This window comes from Schistocerca serialis, chromosome 2 (genome assembly GCF_023864345.2).
Source record: "Schistocerca serialis cubense isolate TAMUIC-IGC-003099 chromosome 2, iqSchSeri2.2, whole genome shotgun sequence".
Taxonomy (NCBI): Eukaryota; Metazoa; Arthropoda; class Insecta; order Orthoptera; family Acrididae; genus Schistocerca; species Schistocerca serialis.
This window is the reverse complement of record NC_064639.1, coordinates 976,156,785-976,180,439: the sequence shown is the minus strand read 5'-3', so window position 1 is coordinate 976,180,439 and position 23,655 is coordinate 976,156,785. Positions and strand designations below refer to the sequence as shown.

Genomic DNA, 23,655 nt, shown 5'->3' with positions numbered 1-23,655 from the left:
GACGATCCGGACGACTTGGCCGATTGGGAAGAAGACATTGGATATCAAAAAAATGAAAATGAAGCAGAATCTTCGGAAGATAGTGAAATACGTCCAAGAAGAATTCGGCGAACGCTACGGTTGCCAACTGATTCGGATGAATCAGACGAAGAAGGCAGACTATGATTTACTGAGGACCAATAATAAATTTGAAGGATCTCCAGGTTCACACATATTTCCCAAAGATAAACAGAGCGTCGTGGATATCGTAGAATTATATACTGGGAACGATCTATTTCAATATATTAGCAACGAAACCAACAAGTACACTACTGGCCATTAAAATTGCTACACCAAGAAGAAACGCAGATGATACACGGGTATTCATTGGACAAATATATTATACTAGAGCTGACAAGTGATTACATTTTCAGGCAATTTGGGTTCATATATCCTGAGAAATCAGTACCCAGAACAACCACCTCTGGCCGTAATAACGGCCTTGATACGCCTGGGCATTGAGTCAAACAGAGCTTGGATGGCGTGTACAGGTACAGCTGCCCATGCAGCTTCAACACGATACCACAATTAATCAAGAGTAGTGACTGGCGTATTGTGACGCGCCAATAGTTCCGCTACCACGGACCAGACGTTTTCAATTGGTGAGAGATCTGGAAAATGTGCTGGCCAGGGCAGGAGTCGAACATTTTCTGTATCCAGAAACGCCCGTACAGGACCTGCAACATGCGGTCGTACATTATCCTGCTGAAATGTAGGGTTTCGCAGGGATCGAATGAAGGACCCAGTAATAGACGGTGTCCGTGATTGTCCTTAAATCCGCAAAGAAAACCTGCGCCCCAACCTCAAACCGCTGCGCACCAACTATGATGAAGAATGCCATCTGGATGACAGTATCAAGGCATTAAACGAATCTATTTCTTAGATACTGAGTCCACTGGATGGAGAGGGCAGTACCCTCTCTCAGAGATAGGGATCACAACATCTGCCATGCTAGTACGTCACCTCCTTTCTCTGTTTTGCTTTGAGCGACTCTAGAGTTTCATGGTCATTAGTGACGGCGAACTGCTTCTCGTTTCGCCCGATGGACCGAACAGTGTTGTTCCGTTATGCATCTAGAATTGGTGGGAACTTTTAACAGATGGCCAGCTTGTTCAGCCTTCCGAGGAAAACCGCCTTCCGGTTAGAGGCCTGCACAGATAAACGAAATGCTAACCGCAGCCTGTATCAACTTAGGAGCTGGTGGTAGATTTGCGGTTAGCCTGCATTATTTTCGTCGGTACACTTTGTTTTGAAATTTTGTTGCAAGTCAGTGACTGCAGTTGTGTAAACGATAAACTGAACAACTTTAAGCTCTCATTTCTTTCACGGTTTATCACAAAATTTACTTTCTTTATGTATGTGTAAATTAGTGCCATTTAAATTTTTTTTTTATATTAAGGACAGTCGCTAACGTTCTAGCATTCAACCAAAAATTCTTTGTTTAATTTTGACATTTTGACTAAAAGAAATTTCGTACCAGACGTCATAGTCATCGTCGCCTCTGTCTTCTTGTATCTCTTGGAACTCACTAAATAATTTTCTTCGAGTATCTACCATCCGTTTGCCTGGAGATACGTTCCTTCCGCTGCCACTTTCATTATACTCGCTATTACCCCTTTCACTTCAGTCTGTCCACTGATCCACTCGTATTCCTGTCTCTCTTAGTAATTACTAATGTGCATCTCTCCACTGCTCGCTGAGCAACCTTCAGTTATTTTCTAGGTTACCTCGTTAGAAGTTAATGGCTCACTGCCAGACATCAGAAGTGAAAATAAGCGCTGACTGTACACTCCCCTTTTCTGAGACATCGGAAGCTTAGTTTGGAAAACTCTGTCAATTTCACCAAAAGGAATCTAGTTCATTCTGACTCCAGTTTATTTTCACGATCGTCCTATCGTTGGGTTAGACAGCTGACTGATGTTAATACGTCCAAAACCGAATAAGGAACTAAGAAATTACGCAATTAATCATCGGTATTCATACATATATGTAATAAAAACAGCTTAATTTCTTTTTACGTTTAAAACCAGTTGCTAGTCATTAATCCACTTTAACATCTGAATATGGCATCTCACTTGCTTGCTAGCAGGCTTGAGCGAAATAAAATAGCACTCGCGGACCAAACACAAACTCTTTGACTCTCCAGTTGTATGTCGAGCAATCTTCGGAAAGCTCCACCACTTCAACCTTATAAATTTTATGGATTACGAGTGGAAAAGAAAACATTACCCCAGCGAGTAAAATATTTCGACCTCAGGTCGCAAGCAGGCATTTCGGATTCTGGGGAGCCTGCACCACTTTCTGCTCTTGTTTTATCGAAAGAACATGGAAAACCTCAAAATTCAAGAAGAAATATGACATAAGAACACAGAACATTAACTCACTGATCAGAACAGGAAAACATCAAGAACTGACTGAAGCACTTGAACACCATAATACCCAAATTTTGGCACTACAAGAAACGGGCAATTACAGAATTTATAAAGGAAAACCAGCAGAGTATCTCTTTGGAAAATGCCCTCTATTGGGTACAATCTTTATTGTTAGAAAAAATATAACGGAGTCCGTAACAAATTTCAGCTCTACGTCCAACAATGACTATCAAATGTCGAAACAAAATGTATACGCTAGTGAATGTCCACGCTCCAACAAATATTGACAATAAAAAAAAACCCGAAATGCTCATGCTCCAACAAATATTGACAATAAAAAAAACCGAACAAAATACAGACATTCTGGGAAGAACTAGAAGACACGATTCAGAAGATTCCAAAGGAAAATGTCATCATTCTGCTTGGGGATTTTAATGCAAACCTCGGCAAGAAGAAGAAATACAAAAAGTCATTGGAGAATACCCAGCGCATAAGAGGACAAACAACAATGGACTAAGACTTGTGGAACTCTGCCAAATCTTCAGCCTCGAAATTATGACACACACTTCAAGAAACATCCCAAAAAGATGGAAGACTTGGAAAACACCAAATCAATTCCTTGGAGAGTTCCAAATTGACCACATAGCCATTTCTAGAAGAGAATTTAAGACAATTCAAAATACCAGCCAAACTAGATGCGGTACACTATCTTGTTAAGTCTAAAATAAATTCATCCCAGATTCAGGAAGAAATAATAATAAACCTATGGGAAGGCATTTTGAAATCGGGAATATTGAGAGATATACTCAAAATTATTTCAAATCAAAATTGCAAGGTGAGACAGGGGACGAAATGAAGTCTCAAATAATGAAATCTGCAGAAGAATCTCTTCCAAAACTAAACGCAAGAATATCTGATGGAATGAAAAGTGCAATGAAGCTTTGGAAAACAGACTATGGCAAAAATTTAAATCGAATCCGACACAAAACAAACTGAAAAGGTTCAGAGAAGGTAGAAAAAGTATCATCCTACACAATCAGAAACGAAAAGAGACTGTATGAAAGATTATCCCTTCAACAGATACAGGTGTACTTCACTCAGAACAAATCCAGATACTATTACCAATCTATAAAAATATACCTACAGGTTACGAACCACCCAGTTTAAATTTTCGTTACAAATAATGGAAATTAGGTACAAATGACCAAGAAAACTGCAACATTTTAGCATACTATTTCGAAGACTTTGGCAACTGTAAAGCGCCTCCAGAGAATCACATCCACCAACCCTAAATGAAGTCCGGCAAACTATAAAACCCCTCAAGAACAACAAATCTTCTGGTGAAAATGGAATCACAGCTGAACTTTTGAAACTAGGTGAGGAAAAATTAGCACTAAACCTCGGTACAATTATTAAGGAAATTTGGAGAACCGAGAAGATCCCAGAAAATTAGAGGACGGCACTTACACACCCACTTCACAAAAAGGGTGACAGATCAGATGTGAACAATTACGGGGGGATTTCCCTTCTATCTGTTCCATACAACGTCCTTTCTAAGATATTACTAGTAGGATTGAACCAGTTATCGATGCACAGATAGGAGAATACCAAGGTAGATTTAGAAAAGAGGAGCTGTTCAGAGCAAATTATTAACCTTAAAAACATAATTAGAAGACGTACTGGTCAATCACATGTTAACGACGTTTATTGATTTTATAAAAGCGTATGACTCCATAGACAGAGAGAGCCTCTTTGGGGAGGAATTTGGAATTGACAGAAAAACTAGAGAAATAGTAAAGCAAACACTGACAGATACCAGGTCCAAAGTCAAATGTCGAGGGAAGATTTCTGAACCTTTTAAAATCCAAACGGGTTTGAGACAAGGGGATGGACTCTCCACAATTCTGTTCAACATCACTTTGGAAAAGATCATGAGAGAGACATTGGAGGAATACACACAACAAAAAGTAAAGGGAATTTCTTTAGGGGGATCAGTTAAAGGCCTTACAATACATACACTAGCTTTTGCAGATGATATTGCACTCCTGTCCACAAATAGAGCAGATGCAATGAATAGGAACAAATACAGAAAGGCAATAACTGAATTCGAGGTTTTTCAGGATGCTCCAAAACCGAAGACCAACAGGAAACTAACAACTGAACATCTGGCAAAAATGGCGGCAGGCAGAAGAGCAGCCCAAGAGAAGAGAAAGAAAAAAGTGAACATGAAATAGAATTTGTAACGCGGTCCTTAGTTGGCCAATTCGTGTAAATAAATAAAAAATAATTACACGAAAGACTGAAAATCGAAATTTTGTTGTCCCCTACGTTGAAACTGGTACCGGGTTCCGGGACAGCGTTTCAGTGATAAAGATGTATAATGAAACTGCTCAGCGTTGTAAATTATTTTACATATTTGTGTGTCGCTGTGGCTTGGTTGGTTGATTTCATGTTCCATAGGTAATTTGAACGATTCTTTTATCGAAATGATGTGAAACGGGTCAGTTTATTTGGTATGTACACATGATTAAGTGTTAACGTTAGTGAACTTTGAAACACGTATGTAACGCAGCAGCGATGGCGAGGCATTGTAGCATCTGTGACCAGAGAGTATGCGCTTGACCGCGCGAGTGTTGCGAGCGGTTCTCAGTCAGTAGTAGTCTTTGCGAGTTTGTTGTCGCTATGCAGAGTAGCAGTCAGTCTGTCGTTGCGAGTCTGTCAGTTCAGTCGTTGCGAGTCTGTAGCTCTGTCTAGTTGAGAGCAGTACTCAGTCTGTAGTCGTCATGCAGAGCGGTCGGTCAGTAGTAGCAGCCCAGTGCGGTTGTGTGATGTAGGCGGTCGGCAACAATGGTCAAGATGAGGAATAAGGTATACTGTTAATTAATATAATCATTAGATAATGAAAAATTTTATTTATTGTAATTATTCTCCAACAAGTTCCCCAATAATAATTTTTTATTTCAAAAGCATTTTTTCAAAAATTTAATTTTTTATTGAACTAAAGATCTCGTTGCACTTCCCATTTCATTCCACTTCTTTTGAAGAAAAAATTTCACTAGAATCACAAAAAAAAAAGAGAATATTATTATTTGCAATGCAGTTCCTCCGAGCGGTGCGCAACAACAAGAGCAGATATGTGACATCTATTTATTCTGAGGTAAGACTTTAATTCTGATTGTTTTACACAGGGCCAAAGACCAATATTTCGGTTTAATTGAAATTTCTTGTCACTGAATGGACTTTAATTTTGAAGTATTTATATTTGAGTCAGATTGCGAATTTCACGTTTTTGTTGCCATTGTCAGTACATTTCATTGTGGGCAGGTTACGCATAGAGCCATGTCCATCAGCATTTTTAATTAGTATTGCTATATTTTCTTTCAAAATTTTGTGAGGAGGTTACAACTTATACTGTTATATTTTACTGGCTACTGGTTTTTAAGTAGAAATTCGTCAGTGGAATACGAGGAGTTGTCCAGAAAAATTATTTTAAATTAGATTTGAAACTTGCTTCGCTATCTGTCAGACATATGATGTTATTGGGCCACTGTCAGCTTTTACAGTGAGTAATAAAGGTCATTTTTCCCCTCTAATGCTGCGGGTATGGACATCACTGTTCGTCTCAAATTGTGATGGATTATTTATGACAAATTTCCATAGCGAATATGTGTTGTGATTCAAAAGTGGTTCAAATGGCTCTGAGCACTATGGGACTTAACATCTGAGGTCATCAGTCCCCTAAAACTTAGAACTACTTAAACCTAATTAACCTAAGGACATCACACACATCCATGCCCGAGGCAGGATTCGAACCTGTGACTGTAGCGGTCGTGCGGTTCCAGACTGAAGCGCCTAGAACCGCTCGGCCACTCTGGCCGGCAATACGTGTTGTGACGGCGCAGTTAAATTGCCTAGTTCCTTCAAGTGGTGGCTGTATGACGTCCGTGGATGAATATCACTTATTATTCTTACTGCTCGCTTTTGTGCAATCAGTACTTTTCCCCCTGCAGGTCTGGGGGGTTAGAATAGGCCCGAGGTATCCCTGCCTGTCGGAAGAGGCGACTAAAGGACCCTCACACTTATCCGTCCTTTAAGTTCAGGTCACATTTTATGGTTTGACCTGCCACTTTCCAAATTCTACAGAAGTGCGGGCCATATGGGGAAGGACGCCTTACGTGGTGCATGAGTTATCCATGGTGCCCTTACATTCGTTCTCCTGAACCTCTTGTCATGGCTTTGCATCTCCACCTGCAATTCAGCTATTTGGGTGAGGACACTTGTTTAGGGTATGTCATCTTATTCCGTCCGTTGCCTCCTGTCCTCTTTCGCCCCCATGACAGTATTCGATTTCCCTGCGCTCAATATCCAGCACGGTAGCAAGTCCGTTGTGGTGGGACCGTCATGTACCCATTTGGTGGTAGCCCCCTGACAACACAGGGATCACTCTGCTGATGACTGAGCTGTAAACTCCCCATGTATGCCAAGGAGTAGATGTCTGTCTTCCTGGGGCATCAGGGCTCCCGGCAACGGCCATCATGCCAGGTGGCTTTGCTGTGGCTCGGTGGCACCCATGGAGAGGGCCCTCGATTGGAGTGGTTGGCATCAGGGCAGATGACCTGCAATGAAGCGCACTAAGTCATCTCTCGCTGGTGACCGTACAGCGCGCCATCAGTCTCTAAGAAGGGCAAGATAGAGTACAATGCTGACAGATATTACCCTAAATCGTTTCCTTCCGTCGCTACACCATGGGAGAAACATAGGGCTACAGAAAGAAGAGAGCCATATTCGCCTCGGTATTTAGTCTGTAACAGAATGGACGGGGACTCCTTTCTACCTATGAAGCCTCAATGTTTTGTTGAACACCTTTAGGATAAGTTTGGAAAAGTGACAGCGCTGTCTAAGATCAGAAGTGGTGCAGTCTTGATTCAGACAGCATCCCCAGCCCAATCCCAGGCGTTACTCGCTTGTGACCAGCTGGGTGATATTCCGGTTTTCGTCACTCCCCATAAAAGCCTCAACATGGTCCATGGTATTATTTTCCATCACGACCTCCTCTTGCAGTCTGACGACGAGCTCCGCGCCAACCTAGAATAACGGGGTGTTCATTTCATCCGGCACGTTTACAGGGGACCAAAAGGCAATAGGGTTGCCACCGGTGATTTCATCTTGGTGGCCTTTGATGGTGATCCATTGCCTGAAAAGGTCAAGGTGATGATTTACTGCTGTGATGTTAAACCATACGACCCTCCCCCTATGCAGTGCTTTAAGTGCCGGAAATTGGGGCACATGTCTTCCCGCTGCACTTCCAACGCCACATGTCGAGACTACAGACGTCCACTGCATATAGATACACCCTGTGTACCCCCTCCCACTTGTATCAACTGCGGAGTGCAGCAATCTCCCTGCTTGCCAGACTGCACAGTACTCCAAAAGGAGCGGAAAAATCATGCAGTACAAGACCCTGGACTGGTTTGACTTACCAAGAGGCCAAACGTAAATTTGAACAATTACACCCTGTTCGGTTGATGTCCACATATGCCGCAGCTATTTTCCCATCACAAGTACCAGTCATACCACACTCTGTGCCACGAACAGTGGGCCTTCCGGGCCTGCAGAATACATATGCCCCGTTGGTGGTAGGGGGGAAATCTCCTTCCGTTGGTCCCAAAGTACCTACTTCGGGTGCAAGGCCCCCCCCCCCCAAATGCAGGGGACATCGGTACCCTCCCCCCAGTCGGAGAAGCAACAGCCTCCTCTGGCTCGTCTCGTGCAGAAGGGGTCCCTTGGGACCCTCTCTCCCAAGGTCTCCACTAATGCCACAGTGGACACTGGCCAGTGCTGGATGAAGAGCTTCAAAGGCGTCCTCTGTGCCTGAAGCTACTTCGGTTAAGTCCTCCCAGCAAGTCCCTAAAGAGAAGCGAGAGGGCACGCAAACAAAGAAGTCTGCTAAGAAAAAGGACACTCCAGTGGCCCCAACACCACCACTCCACCAGTTCTGCACCTGCGGATGAGGTGGAGATCTCAGCACCCCTGAGGACCTGGATCTTATTGATGCCTCAACCAGAATAGGAATGGACGCAAATACTCAATCGGTGGCAGCAGGTGACCCTGAGGCATAACCTGCCACCTTGCACGCTTCATGCCTCCACAGCCTCACGATAACGTCATCCTCTAGTGGAGCTGCTGCGGCTTTTTCCACTGCCTGGCTGAGCTATGGCAACAGTTAAGCTTTACACCTGCTTTCTGTATTGCCCTCCAGGAAACCTGGTTCCCGGCAATGCAGACCCCTGGCCTTTGTGGCTATAGGGGATATAACAAGAACCGTAGCTTCTATAATAGTGTATCAGGTGGAATTTGTACCTATGTCCTGAACGCAGTATGCAGTGAATCTGTGCCTCTTCAAACTCCTCTTGAAGCTGGGGCTGTCAGGATAAGGACGATAGAGGAAATAACTGTCTGCAAAGTGTATCTTCCTTCAGATGATGCAGTACCTCTGAACACATTGGCTGCAGTGATTCATCGACTCCCTAAACCTTTCCAATTTTTTTTGGCGATTTTGATGCCCATTCCCCCTTGTGGTGTGACACTGTGCTTACTGGCCGAGGTAGAGATGTCGAAACTTTCCTGTCTCAACTCGACCTCTGACTCTTAAATTCTGGGGCCCCCACACATTTCAGTGTGGCTCATGGCAGTTACTCGGCCATTGATTTATCCCTCTGCAGCCCAGGACTTCTCCCATCTGTCCTCTGGAGAGCTCACAATGACGTATGTGGTAGTGACCCCTTTCCCGTCTTCCTGTCACTCTCCCCACCACCATTTCCCCGGGCGTCTACCAAGATCAGCTTCAAACAAGGCAGACAGGGAAGCTTTCACCTCTGCTGTCACCGTTGAATGTCCCCCACATGGTACCATCAATGTGGTACTTGAGCAGGTCACTAGAAAAATCATTTCTGCGGCGGAATATACGATCCCATGTTCTTTAGGGCGCTTCCGGTGAAAGTCAGTACCCTGGTGGTCGCTGTAAATCGCTGAGGCCATTAAAGAGCGTCGGTGAGCTCTACTGCGACATAAGCAGCACCCTTCCCTATAGCACCTAATAGCTTTTAAATGGCTCCGTGCCCGCGTTTGCCAGCTTATAAAAAGACGGAAACAGGAGTGTTGAGAGAGGTACTTCTCTACCATTGGGTGCCATATGTCGCCTTCCCAAGTCTGGACGAAGATGAGACGTGTTTGTGGGTACCAGACCCTGACAGGTGTCCCTGGCATTAACATCAATGGCATGTTATTTACCGACTCAAACGCATTTGCCGAGCACTTTGCTGAGCACTATGCTTGAGCCTCCGCATCAGAGTGTTATCCCCCAGAATTTCGCACCATCAAACAGCAGATGGAAAGGAAAGCACTCACGTCCACTGAACGTCACAGTGAACTCTATAATACTCCATTTACAGAGTGGGAACTCCTCAGCCTCCATGCACATTGCCCCAACACAGCTCCTGGGCCAGCTTGGATCCACAGCCAGATGATCAAACATCTCTCGTCCAACTACAAGCGACTTCTCCTCGTCATCTTCAACCGGATCTGGTGCGATGGCGTCTTTGCATCGCAATAGATGGAGAGCACCAGCATTCCAGTGCTCAAACCCGGTAAAAACCCACTTGATGTGGATAGCTACCGGCCCAGTCAGCCTGACCAACGTTCTTTGTAAGCTGTTAGATTGTATGGTAAGTCACCGATTGTGTTGGGTCCTAGAGTCACATGGTCTACTGGCTCCTTGTCAGGGCGGTTTCCGCCAGGGTCGCTCTACCATTGATAATCTACTTTCCTTGGAGTCTGCCATCCGAACAGCTTTTTCGAGACGCCAGCACCTGATTGCTGTCTTTTTGATTTACGAAAAGCTTAAGACACGACCTGATGACTTCATATCCTTTCCACAGTGTATGAGTGGTATCTCCGGGGCCCGCTCCCAATTTTTATCCAAAATTTCCTGTCGTTCCGTACTTTCCGTGTCCAAGTTGGTGCCTCCCATAGTTCGCCCCCATATGCAGAAGAATGGGGTCCCGCAGGGCTCTATATTGTGTATCTCTATTTTTAGTGGCCATTAGCGATCTAGCAGCAGCTGTCGGGCCGTCGGTCTCACCTTCTCTGCATACGGACGACTTCTGCATTTCGTACTGTTCCTACAGGTGTTGCTGAGGAGCACCTACAGTGAGCCATCCACAAGGCGCAGTCATGGGCTCTCGCCCACGGCTTCCAGTTTCCAGCCGCGAAGCCGTGTGTCGTGCACTTCTGTCGGCTTCGTACCATTCATCTGGAACCACAACTTTACTTTCGTGAAGATCCACTCAGTGTAGTGGAGACATATCGGTTCGTAGGTTCTGGTTTTCGATGCCCGATTGACGTGGCTTCTTCATCTTCGTCAGCTGAAGCGGAAGTGCTGGCAGCACCTCAATGCACTCAGCTGCCTGAGCAACACCAACTGGGGTGCAGATGGCTCGATGCTTCTGCAGCTGTACAGAGCCCTTGTTCAATCCCGCCTTGACTATGGGAGTCTGATTTATGGTTCAGCTGCTCCCTCAGTGTTGCGTTTACTCGACCCAGTGCACCACTGTCGCGTTTGACTAGCAATATGAGCTTTCAGGCGAGTCCATTGACCAGCGTCCTGGTGGAGGCCGGAGTCCCTCCATTGAAGGTAAGGCATGCAGATCTGCTCGCCAAGTACATTGCACACATTCATAGTTCTCCTGAACATCCGAATTACCACCTCCTTTTCCCATCCATGGTGGTTCATCTCCTGCATCGGAGGCCCAGGTCAGGGCTTACGACTGTGGTTTGCATCCAATCACTTCTGTCTGAAGTGAAGTCATTGCTTTTACCACCTATACTCGAGGTCCATTCACGTACACCTCCATGATGTACAGCTAGGCTAGAGCTTCGTCTGGACCTTTCACATAGTCCTGAGGACTCAGTTAACCCCGCGGCTCTCTCCTGTCACTTCCTCTCGATTTTTGACATGTACTGGGACCATCAAGTGGTTTACACTAATGCCTCGATGGCTGATGGTCACATAGGCTTCGCGTACGTACATGGAGGACATGCAGCCAGGTGGCTGCAGTGTTTTCACTGCATAGCTGACGGACATTTCTCGTACTCTTGAGCGCATCCGCTCGTGCCCTGGAGCGTCGTTTCTTCTCTGTAGTGATTCCTTGAGCAGGCTACAAGCTATCGACCAGCGCTACCCCCGCCATCCTTTGGTAGCGACCGTCCAGGAGTCCATCTATGCCCAGGAACGATCTAATCGTTCTGTGGTGTTTGTGTGGACCCCAGGCCACGTCGGAATCCCAGAAAATGAACTTGCCGACAGGCGGGCCAAACAGGCTACACAGAAGCCGCTTCTGGAGATCGGCATCCCTATAACTGGCCTGTGATCATTATTATGCTGCAAGGTTTTTCAGCGTTGGGGGACGGAATGGCATAATCTCAGTATGCACAACAACTTGCATGGCCTTAAGGAGAGTACGAATGTGTGGAAGACCTCCATGTGGGCCTCTCGCAGGCACTCTGTGGTTCTCTGCCAGCTTAGCATTGGCCGTATGTGGCTAACAAATGTCTACCTCCTCCGACGCAAGGACTCACCTCGGTGTCATTGTGGCTCAAATATAACTGGACTGCCCACTGCTAGCCGCTCTGGGGTCACCCTATCTTCGGTGTTGGGTGACAAAGCCTCAACAGCAGATTTAGTTTTACGTTTTATTTGTGAGGTTTTTTTTCATACCATCGAAGAGGGTGTATTTAGCCTTCTCTCTGAGGTCGCCATCCTCCATCCATTTTAACTCTGTGCACTTACTTTGCATTTGTTTGTCTTGGAGGTCTTTTCCCTACGGGCGTTAATCTCGCCTTGTGCCTATTTTTCTTGTTGAATGATAAGTGGAAGATGATTCACATGTATAAGGAATGGGAGTGGACCCAAAATTGAACCCTGTGGAACCCCCTTTATTTTTTTTATTCCAGTCACTAAAATTTTCTACCTTTGCAACATTGTCTAAATTATTCAACACAGCCTTTTGCATTCTGTTTGTTAAGTATGATTCAGACCAGTTGTACGTAAAGCCATCAGTTCTATAAAACTTGAATTTTGTTAAGAGTGTAATGTGATAGACATAAACAAACACCCTGGAAAGATCCCAAAAAATTCCAGCTGGTGGTATACTACTGTTTAAGGCTTGTGCTGTTTGATAAATGTATGTATAAATGCCATTCTCAGTCGAGCAACCCTTTTGGAATCAGAACTATGATATGCTAAGTAAACATTTTGCACTTAAGTGGGCGACTACTCTTGAGTACATTACTTTTTCGAATATTTTGGAAAAAAAAGATGTTTGTATGGGAACTGGACGATAAATGTTTAAGTCTATTTTGTCACCATTCTTACTGTGGTTTAACAATTGTTTGCATGCCAGAGTACTGAAGGTCACGGGTTCGAAACCCGCCGCTTTTTCACCTCTGGTCATGATTTTTCAAGTTGATCGCGGTTCGGAGTCCACGTTAAACTGTATGTCCTCCTTTTACTGGTTGTCTGTTCAAAGGCCAGAGGAAGGCGAGGCAAAATGTGTCCATCTGCATTATACCTACTAAAGTAGTGTGCTGTTCAAGCGATCCTTTGCGGTGACGATAGCTTTGCTTACACTGCTGCTGATTGAAGTTGCAACACCCCGAGGTCGGCATGCAACGAGCGTCAAACAGGCATGCTTGAATATGCATTCCACAAAGTAGGGAAGAGTAACACTATTTTCCGTAGATAAGGAGAGATTACTCAGCGGGTTTCTCGTTGAGAAATCATATCTGCAGGTCTGTCTGTGAGAAGGCTGTGCTGTTACAGAGTTTTAATTACACCGACCGATATTATGAGGGAATAAGAGGATATAGCTACCGTCACATGTGCAGCGTTTATGTCACTACAAGAAGCTGATCACCACAAAAAGAAAAAGAAGGTACGATGTTGGTGGACAACCTCTCTTTTAAAAAGTAGGGAGCAGTCTGGTGGGACAAAAATGTCTGACCTTAAAGCAGATTTGGAATATGGGCTATCTCATAATTTTTTCAAATGAAACCTACAGATTTCAAGTTGTTGAATCGTTTAGGCCCTAAAATTGCCGAAGGTGTACCTGCAGCAGAGACTCAGAGATATTTAGCTACTGGGAATTCATATTCCAGCTGAATGTACAATGAGAGGCAAAAAGATTGCCCGGCCCGAATAACTTGGAATCTAAGAACAGAGCACTACGCATTCCTAAGTTCAGAAGTACGTGTCAGAACTCTAGCGGTCTGTGGAGCTTGAGCTTGGTGTCTACATCGTCAAACAGTAGCAATATAATAGTTAGGATACAGTATGTATCGCGATTCATTGCAATTTAACTCATCGAATCATTTCTTTTTAAAATAATTATTCGCTCACGTAGAGACGGTTGAAATACAAGGACTCCACGTCGCGTCGGTAGAATTACTACGATGAGTAGCGTTTCAGATCTGTTTCAGTGGTGCCGGTATGGTAGCTCAGCGTGTTCGGTCAGAAGGTTACATGCCCTAAAATGGAGTCTTTTGAAAGAATGTGGAACCTAGAAAAGCCTGCAGCTGCTCAATGTGTAGCGAATTAAGGTTTAAAATATTACCTGCACAGGTCTAAATAAAAAATAACAATTGGCTCTAGTTAGATTCCAACACTCGTCCCTTACGTTCGTAAACTCACCCATTGAAACAGATGTGAAACGCTCCTCATTGTAGTAATTCTACCGACGTGGAGTTCTTATATTCCAACCGTCTCTACGTGCTCGAATAATGATTTTCAAAATAAATAATACGATAAGTTAAATTGCTATGAATCTCAACACATACTATAGCTTGACTAGATATTGCTTCTATTTGATGATATGAACGCTGGCACTTCTGAAATTTGGCATGCCAATGCTCTGTTCTGGGACTAAATTATTCGGGCCGGACAGTCTTTTTGCCTCTCATTGTACTCCTTTTTTGGTTCACAGTGAAAAGATGCCAATAAATATACCATTTTCTTTTCCGCGTCATGCTCAACTATTTCCCTCCAAGCATCTAATCGTTTGTTGTTTTTATAATTGTAGTTCGTGGGGCCTCAAAAAAATGGTTCAAATGGCTCTGAGCACTATGGGACTCAACTGCTGAGGTCATTAGTCCCCTAGAACTTAGAACTAACCTAAGGACATCACAAACATCCATGCCCGAGGCAGGATTCGAACCTGCGACCGTAGCGGTCTTGCGGTTCCAGACTGCAGCGCCTTTAACCGCACGGCCACTTCGGCCGTCGTGGGGCCTCATAAATATTCTAATCCCCGATAAAACTGCATCAGCTTTAATTCTGTCTCCGTATTCCACTCCGTGTTCCAGTATTTTTAAGTACAATAAATACTCATCCGTTCGACAAAAACAGCAAATCGCTACTGAACCGATGAATATTCGACCTGGGGGCCATGCTAGGAGACAGGTCGCACGTCAACCCACCGCCAATGCTTTGATGTAACTGCTGGCAGTCCGAACTGTAACCAAGAGCAACCGCTTTTTTGGCTCCGATTTGCCGCCCGTACACACGAAGCAAATCTCGGACAACGAAGCATTGTCGTAGAAAGGCAAAGGTCCCGAGTTCGAGTCTCGGTCGGGCACACAGTTTTAATCTGCCAGGAAGTTTCACTGTCGTAGTATGTGCGCGCCTTAACTCATACGACCCCCCAACACCTGGCGTAATGGTATGGAATGGCATGGAGTTTATAACATGATCAGCTGTGGTTCACAAAGGCAATTACTTGGACAGCAGGCGCCACAGTTCTGACTTGTCAAGGCCCATGGCTTTTCCCTATCTTCGAGGTCTCTGCGACGTTATCCTTCAACAGATAATTCAAGACTGCACATTTCCCGTGTTGCCCAGACCCTCCTCGATGTAGCGTATGTTCGACTGTTGACCTGGCCAGAACGTTCTCACCCACTGGAAGAAGAAGAAGAAAAAAAAAGGTAATAATAGTTTACCGAAAGATTGGCGCTTCACCACTTGCCAGCCATTGCCACTGATGAACTACTTCGGAATTCATGGGTTCCTTGGGTTTTTTGTAGAGAGTAAAGTTCAGCCAATAAGGGAACATAACGAAATGTAGCTTTTGCCTGGCCTCCGCGCAGCAAAGCACGTGGCCCAGGAGCGTGACTAAGGCGGAGGGACAGGTAACGGTGAGGCCGAGGGCCGTCTGGGACGGAGTGGTGGGGGGGAACCTGGGGTGCGGGTGGGGGCTGCGAGGCTGCCTGCAGGCCGCTGTCCCACGGAGCGTCAGTCAAGTTGGAGCCGCCGACACCTGTTGCTGTTCGTACAGTATTTGAGTCGCGCGGTGCGTGCAGTTGTGGTGCCAGCTGCCACATTGGCTCACTTTGTGGTCCGTCCCTGTAAAGTGTCGACCGCGAGTGCGATCGTGAACGAATCCGAAAGCGGAGCCAGCCTTCCTTCGCGAGCAGCTAGAAAGCCAGTGTTCCACTCAAGCAGGTAAGCAAGCAATCTAATAACGCTGCAGTGATGCGTCATCGGTGCCAAGCCCAGGTCCACAGCGTGATTCGTCGCTCGTCTTTTCCTCTTCTTATGCAGATAACGGATAAGACGGATGTTTAAAGTTTCTTTTCGTGGAGGGTCCCCGTCCACGGATAGCGCAAGATGGCGGTTGCAACCTCCATTTGATTCGTCTGCAGTTGCTTTCAGACCATCTTCTCAGAGCAACCAGTGTTGCTGTGTTAAACCGTGTGTAATGTTCCGAAGATTTTACACGTCTTGTATTTAGTTATCTTCACAGCAAATTTTTTCTGTGACCTTCCCAGGCCCTGCCCCTCAGCATTTCAGTGATGTATCATTGGATAAACTTCAAAATCCCTTCGAATTTCTTTCGGTAATACCATACGTATCGTGGTACAAAGGCAGTTTCTTTGAATATGGGATGCGTTGCTTGACGGAGGGACAATCAGGATTTTTTTTATGGGTAATCAGCTTTTGTCAAATCGGTGTCAGCCGGCCGGAGTGACCGTGCGGTTCTAGGCGCTACAGTCTGGAGCCCAGCGACCGCTACGGTCGCAGGTTCGAATCCTGCCTCGGGCATGGATGTGTGTGATGTCCTTAGGTTTGTTCGGTTTAATTAGTTCTAGGCGACTGATGACCTCAGAAGTTAAGTCACATAGTGCTCAGAGCCATTTGAACCATTTCTGAAATGGCTGTCTTCGAAGACACTAGGTACACGCTGTAGATAATGAACTTATTGTTGCATTCTTTTCAAGCTCTTCTGTTTTCTCCATGGTCCTCCCGATTTACAAGCGATGTTATCTGTTGGTCTGATGTTGTCTTAACAAGACGGCCGTTGACCATCAACTAAAAAGAAACTGAAAGGGAGGGGGGAAGGAATTGTCCGAGTGGTGGACGAAAGACTTGGGCACAGTTGTGGTTTTCCTTCAGCTTGCAATGTGGACATAGAGGTTTTACGAAGAAGAGCATTGAATATGGTCACCGGCTTGTTTCTGTTGCCAGATTAGCGAAAATGCTTGATAGTTTTACTGCCAGACTGTAGAAAACGCATGCGATATCACGAGAAAAGTTGCACATAAACCACTTAGAGTCGGTTTTCGCGACGGAGTCTACGAATATTCTCCAACCGTACAACCCTGACGTTGAAACACCTGGACGTACAAAAATCGTTCTCCCCATGCTCCTTCAGCTAGTGAAATGAAAAGATAAATTTACGTATGACGCAGTGGAAGGTGCCGTCTGCATAGCACTTCATGACTAAGAAGTGACGCCTTACTCTGCATGCGTTCTGGAAGAAGCTCGTTTCCTTTTCCCAATAAAAGGACTGCGGGGAGAATACTTCCATGTATTTTCTAAGGGCTATGGAAGTCTGGTGTTATAAGACTACGGAGAGAAAATAATAAAGCGCAAGTGTTCACACAGCTGTTGTTTGCAAAGTGTAGTCAAAACTACTGTATGTGGAGTTGAGGAAATTAATTAGGAAGTACCGTATTTGGCATTAATTAGAAATTGGTTTGTTTTGCAGACAGGAGAAAGAAACATAGGTACGTTTAACCTGTGCACTACGATATTCTTTTTCGCCTGGAAGTATTTGGTTATCCAGAGACCTGAGGAGGTATCGTAGTTGGTATGAACATTTAGCTGGTAAACGAAGGCTGTTCTGCATCGGAACTGCCGAATGGCGCCTAGAGATGGATCTCGTCTCTTTTTGTTTACGAAGACAATGAAGTGGTCCTTTGACAATGTTCTGTTATTGAATAGTTTGCATTTATGCCGCTCAGTTTCAAAAATTCGCGTGGAATGTCATGGGCTTCATTCGCATAAACAGAAGTTGCGTCAAGAGGAAGTCGGAACCAGAGCGACAGGATAACAGTGTTAAGGTTGCGATAGCGTAGTTCCTCCGGTCATATTTCTCTCCCGGAGAACGGACCTTCGCAAAGCATAACAGCCTTTTATAATGATGACACTAATGGTAGCTGCACGGGCAATCAGCCACATATTGAAACTGTGTCGGACTGGGAGTCAAATCCAGAACCCAGCATTTCACGGCCATTACTCTTACAAACTGAGCTTGCCAACTCTTAGCTGGCAGGGCTGGTGCTGTAAGGATGATGCCTGGATAGCTCAATCGGTAAAAAACTTTTCTCTATAGGCAGGGATCCAGGTTTGACTTCCAGCTCGGCTTAATTTGCAGAACTCTGTTACCCTTCCCTTGTAAAAAGCATTCTTGCTTTTTTTTCCAGTGTTTGCTCCCTATTTCAGCAGGGTTGTATCAGAGGGTAGCCTTATATGACGACTGTACTTCCAGCTACCGTCTTAACGTTGTGGATGGTCTCCTTTGTCGCCCAAGTGACGGTCAGAGTCTGTGACAGGTACACTGCATATGTAAGGAAGGTATCGACTTTACACTCTTAGAACACGCAAATAATAGACTTTCATATTTTTACAGTGAATCTATTGTCAGAAATGAGACGTTTTTTCCTTGATTGCAAGACTGTGTCTGAACTGGGAATCTTCACCTAATATTCCCCATGGGGAACCCGCCCCCTGCCGCACTCATAGGTCGCTTGGATTTGCTTGAATTAGATGTGTTAGGGAAGAACTATGCTTAAACGACTGATAATGATGAAACATTTTAGCCCTTATATACTGGAGTTGTTAATGTTCCATCACGTTGTCGCAAATGTGGTCGCGACTATTTTGATAGTTGCAACTACACCTCAGACTTTTAGGTTCTAAAAAACTTAAATTAGGTACCTAAAATAGGTTCTATCACTTACAAAAATAGGTTATAAAAATCAGAAAATAGCTGACCAAAATCTGACATTTTATTTTCTAAAAAGATAAATAGATTGACAAAAATCTGCAGTATGTTGTTGTCTATGACCGTAATTACAGTCACAGTAAATAACTAACACTTTCTCCAGATTGACAAACTGCATCTCTTGTCTGTTACTAGCATCTTATATGCAGAGAATGAGCGTTCTGCGTCATCAGATGTCACAGGAGTGCAATGGGACCGCACACTGATGTTCTGTTGATTTACCTAATAAGATGTCAGCCACTGTGCAGGGGGTGGTCAGCACTAACTTTAGTACCAATAGAACCTGGGACAAAGTTGATTTTTTTTTTTCTGTCACCTCCTGTATCAATCGCAGTTGCGTGTAGACTGTTTTCCCTGAATATTCCAGAGCTTTAATAATAGGGACCAAAAATGCATAATGAGATTTTTTATGTATGGAGTGTCGTTGGAAACTGTTGGGGCCTTTAGAAGATCTTTAGCTGAAATAATGCTCATTGACTCCTCCCGCAATTTAAGAACAATGTTCTTCATGTCTTCCAAATGCTTGCTGTAATATTCCAGGGCCTCTCCACGTTCCCCACCGAGTTAGTATGGGTTGTCGTGGAAGTGGTACGTTGGGAAGTTCCTTTCGAAATCACTGGGTTCTTGTGGTGCGTTAATAAAAACCTTTTTGATGGTTGTAACTAGCTTATGTACATGTGGAAATTTGAGACATTTCGTCTCAGCTACACGATTCATGGCATGAGCAAGGCTGGGTAAAATACTTTCAAGAATTTACCATCATCAATCAAGTGTGCAGCTGCGCGAGTGTGGATTGCAAGTACTTTATTTTCATCTAGACTGTTGGGGAAAAGTAATTTGAGTACTTTATTAACAAAGTGAACAATTGCTTACTAGTTGGTCTTTTTCAGCTCCATGCTACAGATCAGATGAGGTACAGAGCGATTGTCACGATCTAATTTTGCAACAATCAAATTACCCACTTATCGACCTAGTCTGTTAGTTTTCTCATCGACAGAGATCCACTTGTTTGAATCGCCTATATCTTCCCTTATCAAATGGCTCTGAGCACTATGGGACTCAACTGCTGTGGTCATCAGTCCCCTAGAACTTAGAACTACTTAAACCTAACTAACCTAAGGACATCACACACATCCATGCCCGAGGCAGGATTCGAACCTGCGACCGTAGCAGTCGCACGGTTCCGGACTGCGCGCCTAGAACCGCGAGACCACCGCGGCCGGCTCTTCCCTTATCCTGCTCAAAGTATATTCGTGTTAAGTAACTAAATACTGTAGTTCTTTCTCGGTGTGGATTCTGATGGAATGCTGCCGTGACAGTATTTCTTTGGAAAACTTTCGAACTGGCTATTTTCAACTGCATTGAATGATATGTTTGTTGCATTTAGTTAGAAACGTCTAAGTTTGATTCATTTTTTAGATTTGCCTGGTGTTTAATCCCTGCAACATGCTGACTCAAATGCGACCTCTGTTCTTCAGAACGTACCTAAAAACAAAAAGAAATGAGAAATACTTTGTGGAAGAATTTACGTACGAGATCTACTTAGCAAAATTAACCTGCATTACAGGTTTAGATACAATATTGTTGCATTCGCATGTGTCTGGTGAAAGTTAACTCGGGAAAAACCGTGGCATCACTGTTCTCTTAGTGGGCGTAGCAGATAAAAGGTTAACATTGTTCACACATTGCAGTGAATTACTCTTCCATCCGTAGAGAAATCAGGAAATTCTTGTAACCACTGACGAATCAGAGATGATCTGGAGCTGGCTTTTTCGGCATGCTTGACTTTCCACAAATACGCTGTCGCTGTGAAATATTTCACCACATCCAAGCAGCGAGCAGACCGACTGCATGAAAACAGTGCAGATGTTTTAAACAGTCATTTCCGACAGGACGGAAATGCGCCGGAGACAGATCACAAGGCTCCTCCGTGCCCTGCCGGCCCAGTTGACGGTTCACAGCGTGCGACAAAGCCATGAGGAACAGGGCGGGCTGAAACAGCCTGACGTATGCTGTCGTTGTCGACCACGAATGGCGCTCATGCAAGCAAACCAACCAATTATTATTATTCAGTTACTGTTTTCTAAGTAGCCGGGACGACCAGAAGAGTAGTTTTAGTCTACAAATTTTATTTGACTGGATTTTTAAAAATTAGATACTATCAGGTTCTAACATGAAATTAGATGTTTTAGGTACTATAAAATTACAATAATCGATAAAATATTTTTGTGTAATTCTTAGCTGGGAAGACCACGAGAGAATGTTAGTCATAAAAGATTTTATTTCATTGGATTTTTAAAATTTGGGTACAGTCAGGTACTAACATGAAATTAGGTATATTTAGGTGCTATTAAACTAGCGTTTTCGGTTATAAATTGGCGTAATTCGTGTGTTGTTCGCGCAAACAAAGTTGACACTCGGCACTGTCGCTGATGGGAGCGACTATAAATGGGAAATGCCTTTACGGACGCTCCCATCAGCCGCCGCGCCGAGTGTCAACTTTGTTTGCGCGTGTAGTATGTACAACTTTTATTGCCTTTATTTAAGGAGGAACAAAATAGGTTTTTACCAAAAATCCGAGGTCTAGTTATAATGCTGCACAGTGTGTGCATGTAGGAGTGAAACTTAACGTCAACCAGGATGCTGAGAAGCCAGAGTGTCGTTCTCTCAGGGGATAGCGTGGCTATGTGTACAGTAGTAACAGATAAGCTGGTATGGGAAAGGTCCAAGTCAAAGGGGCGGCGCGTGGCGCGTGGACGTCGCGTCATGCGAACTGTTTGACCGGCGCTGTTGGTGATTCAGATTCCGACAGTACCGTGTCTGGGCCGCCGGATCTGTGTTATTCGGGACGCGGCTTAGTTCCTCGTGTCGATTAACTACTGAATTGCACAACATACAAAGTCAGTATGTTAATGCCTCGTGAGATTCGATAGCAGTTTTTTCTATCCTTCCTAGGTATTCAGTCTCAGTTATGTCAGTTTCCTCGTACTTTTACACCGAGTTGCCTAGTCTGAAAATATTGCAGCTTGTAATTTCAGGGTATTCCAGGGTGTAGTTTAAGGCACGTGGGCCACAAGAGAAGCAAGCCTACTCTTCATCACCGATTTCGTCCAGATGTATGGTATAAGAAAGACCCGGACAGAAATGAAAGTGACAGGTGGGAGCTCCAAATAGCCAAGCTTTCAGAAAAAAAATTGCATTTTTTGACGCGGATGGAGTGAAGCATAAGCTACTTATTTTAGCGTAGGTGCCAGGCAGGGTTGGCAGAGGGGAAAGAGTACAGACCTGTAATCAGAGGGTCGTGAGGTCGAGTCCATATGTGGGAACGTTTTTTATTATTATTTTCTGTTTTTACGTTTAACTGCAAATAAACTGAACCATTGCTCAATATATTTTATGTATTTATATTTTCACTAAATGAATAAAAGGAAAGGCAAAGGGAAACTTTGGATTGCAAACAAATTTCGAAGCAATGATCGTATTTAAAACCTTGACGAGGTAAGTACAAATAACTCACCAAGAAACAATTGTAATTAAAAGAAAAAGAAACAACAACGCGAGAAGTTTGCATCAAAATACGTACCATCGCACATCATCAGCTATCCTCAGCAATGTCTGGCGAAGTGATGCGTTACACGAAGTTTTCTGCCAGACGGTGCGATGAGAGAGAATCTTTTTTGGTGGTAAACAAAGTATTCTCTCTGTTGATGTTGTGGTATTCAGTCCTGAGACTGGTTTGATGCAGGTCTCCATGCTACTCTATCCTGTGCAAGCTTCATCATCTCCCAGTACCTACTGCAACCTACATCCTTCTGAATTTGCTTAGTGTATTCATCTCTTGGTCTCTCTCTCCGATTTTTACCCTCCACGCTGCCCTCCAATACTAAATTGGTGATCCCTTGATGCCTCAGAAAATGTCCTACCAACCGGTCCCATCATCTAGTCAAGTTGTGCCATAAACTCCTCCCCAATTCTATTCAATATCTCCCCATCAGTTACGTGATCTACCCATCTAATCTTCAGCATTCTTCTGTAGCACCACATTTCTAAAGCTTCTATTCTCTTCTTGTCCAAGCTATTTATCGTTCATGTTTCGCTTCCATACATGGCTACACTCCATACAAATACTTTCAGAAAAGACTTCCTGACACTTAAATCTATACTGGATGTTAACAAATTTCTCTTCTTCAGGAACGCTCTCCTTCCCATTGCCAGCCTACATTTTATATCCTCTCTACTTCGACCATCATCAGTTATTTTGCTCCCCCAAATAGCAAAACTCCTTTACTACTTTAAGTGTCTCATTTCCTAATCTAATTCCCTCAGCATCACCCGACTTAATTCGACTTTAATACTTACTCTGAATTTTTCTTTTGTTTCCTTTACTGCTTGCTCAATATACAGACTGAATAACATCGGCGACAGGCTACAACCCTGTCTCACTCCCTTCCCAAGCACTGCTTCCATTTCATGCCCCTCAACTCTTATAACTGCCATCTGGTTTCTGTACAAATTGTAAGTAGCCTTTCGCTCCCCGTATTTTACCCCTGCCACCTTCAGAATTTGAAAGAGAGTATTCCAGTAAACATTGTCAAAAGCTTTCTCTAAGTCTACAAATCCTAGAAACGTAGGTTTCCCTTTCCTTATTCTCACTATAGAAGCCTTTAAACAAACATCTAATTGTAAAAGTGCTGCCTTTATAATGTGTAAAAAAGCCAGTTATTTCTTCCTCTTTTATGATGAATATCACCCCAGCATATGTAAATAATCAGCTGTAAAGTAATAAAAGTATCTAATTTCGTTTATGAAGCTGTCTTGTGTAGCTTCCAATCGCTCCCTGGAAATTT

The 23,655-nt window shown here is 44.1% G+C and overlaps 1 protein-coding gene across 1 annotated transcript in view; it reads left to right on the top strand.

Annotated features, from left to right (window-relative positions):
* The first annotated feature begins 15,751 nt into the window (after positions 1–15,751).
* LOC126458384 (CD109 antigen-like) overlaps positions 15,752–23,655 on the top strand; it is a 260,318-nt gene continuing 252,414 nt past the window's right edge. The window contains exon 1 of the mRNA XM_050095369.1: positions 15,752–15,963. The gene's annotated coding sequence lies outside the window, so the exon portion shown is untranslated. The remainder of the gene's footprint in view (positions 15,964–23,655) is intronic.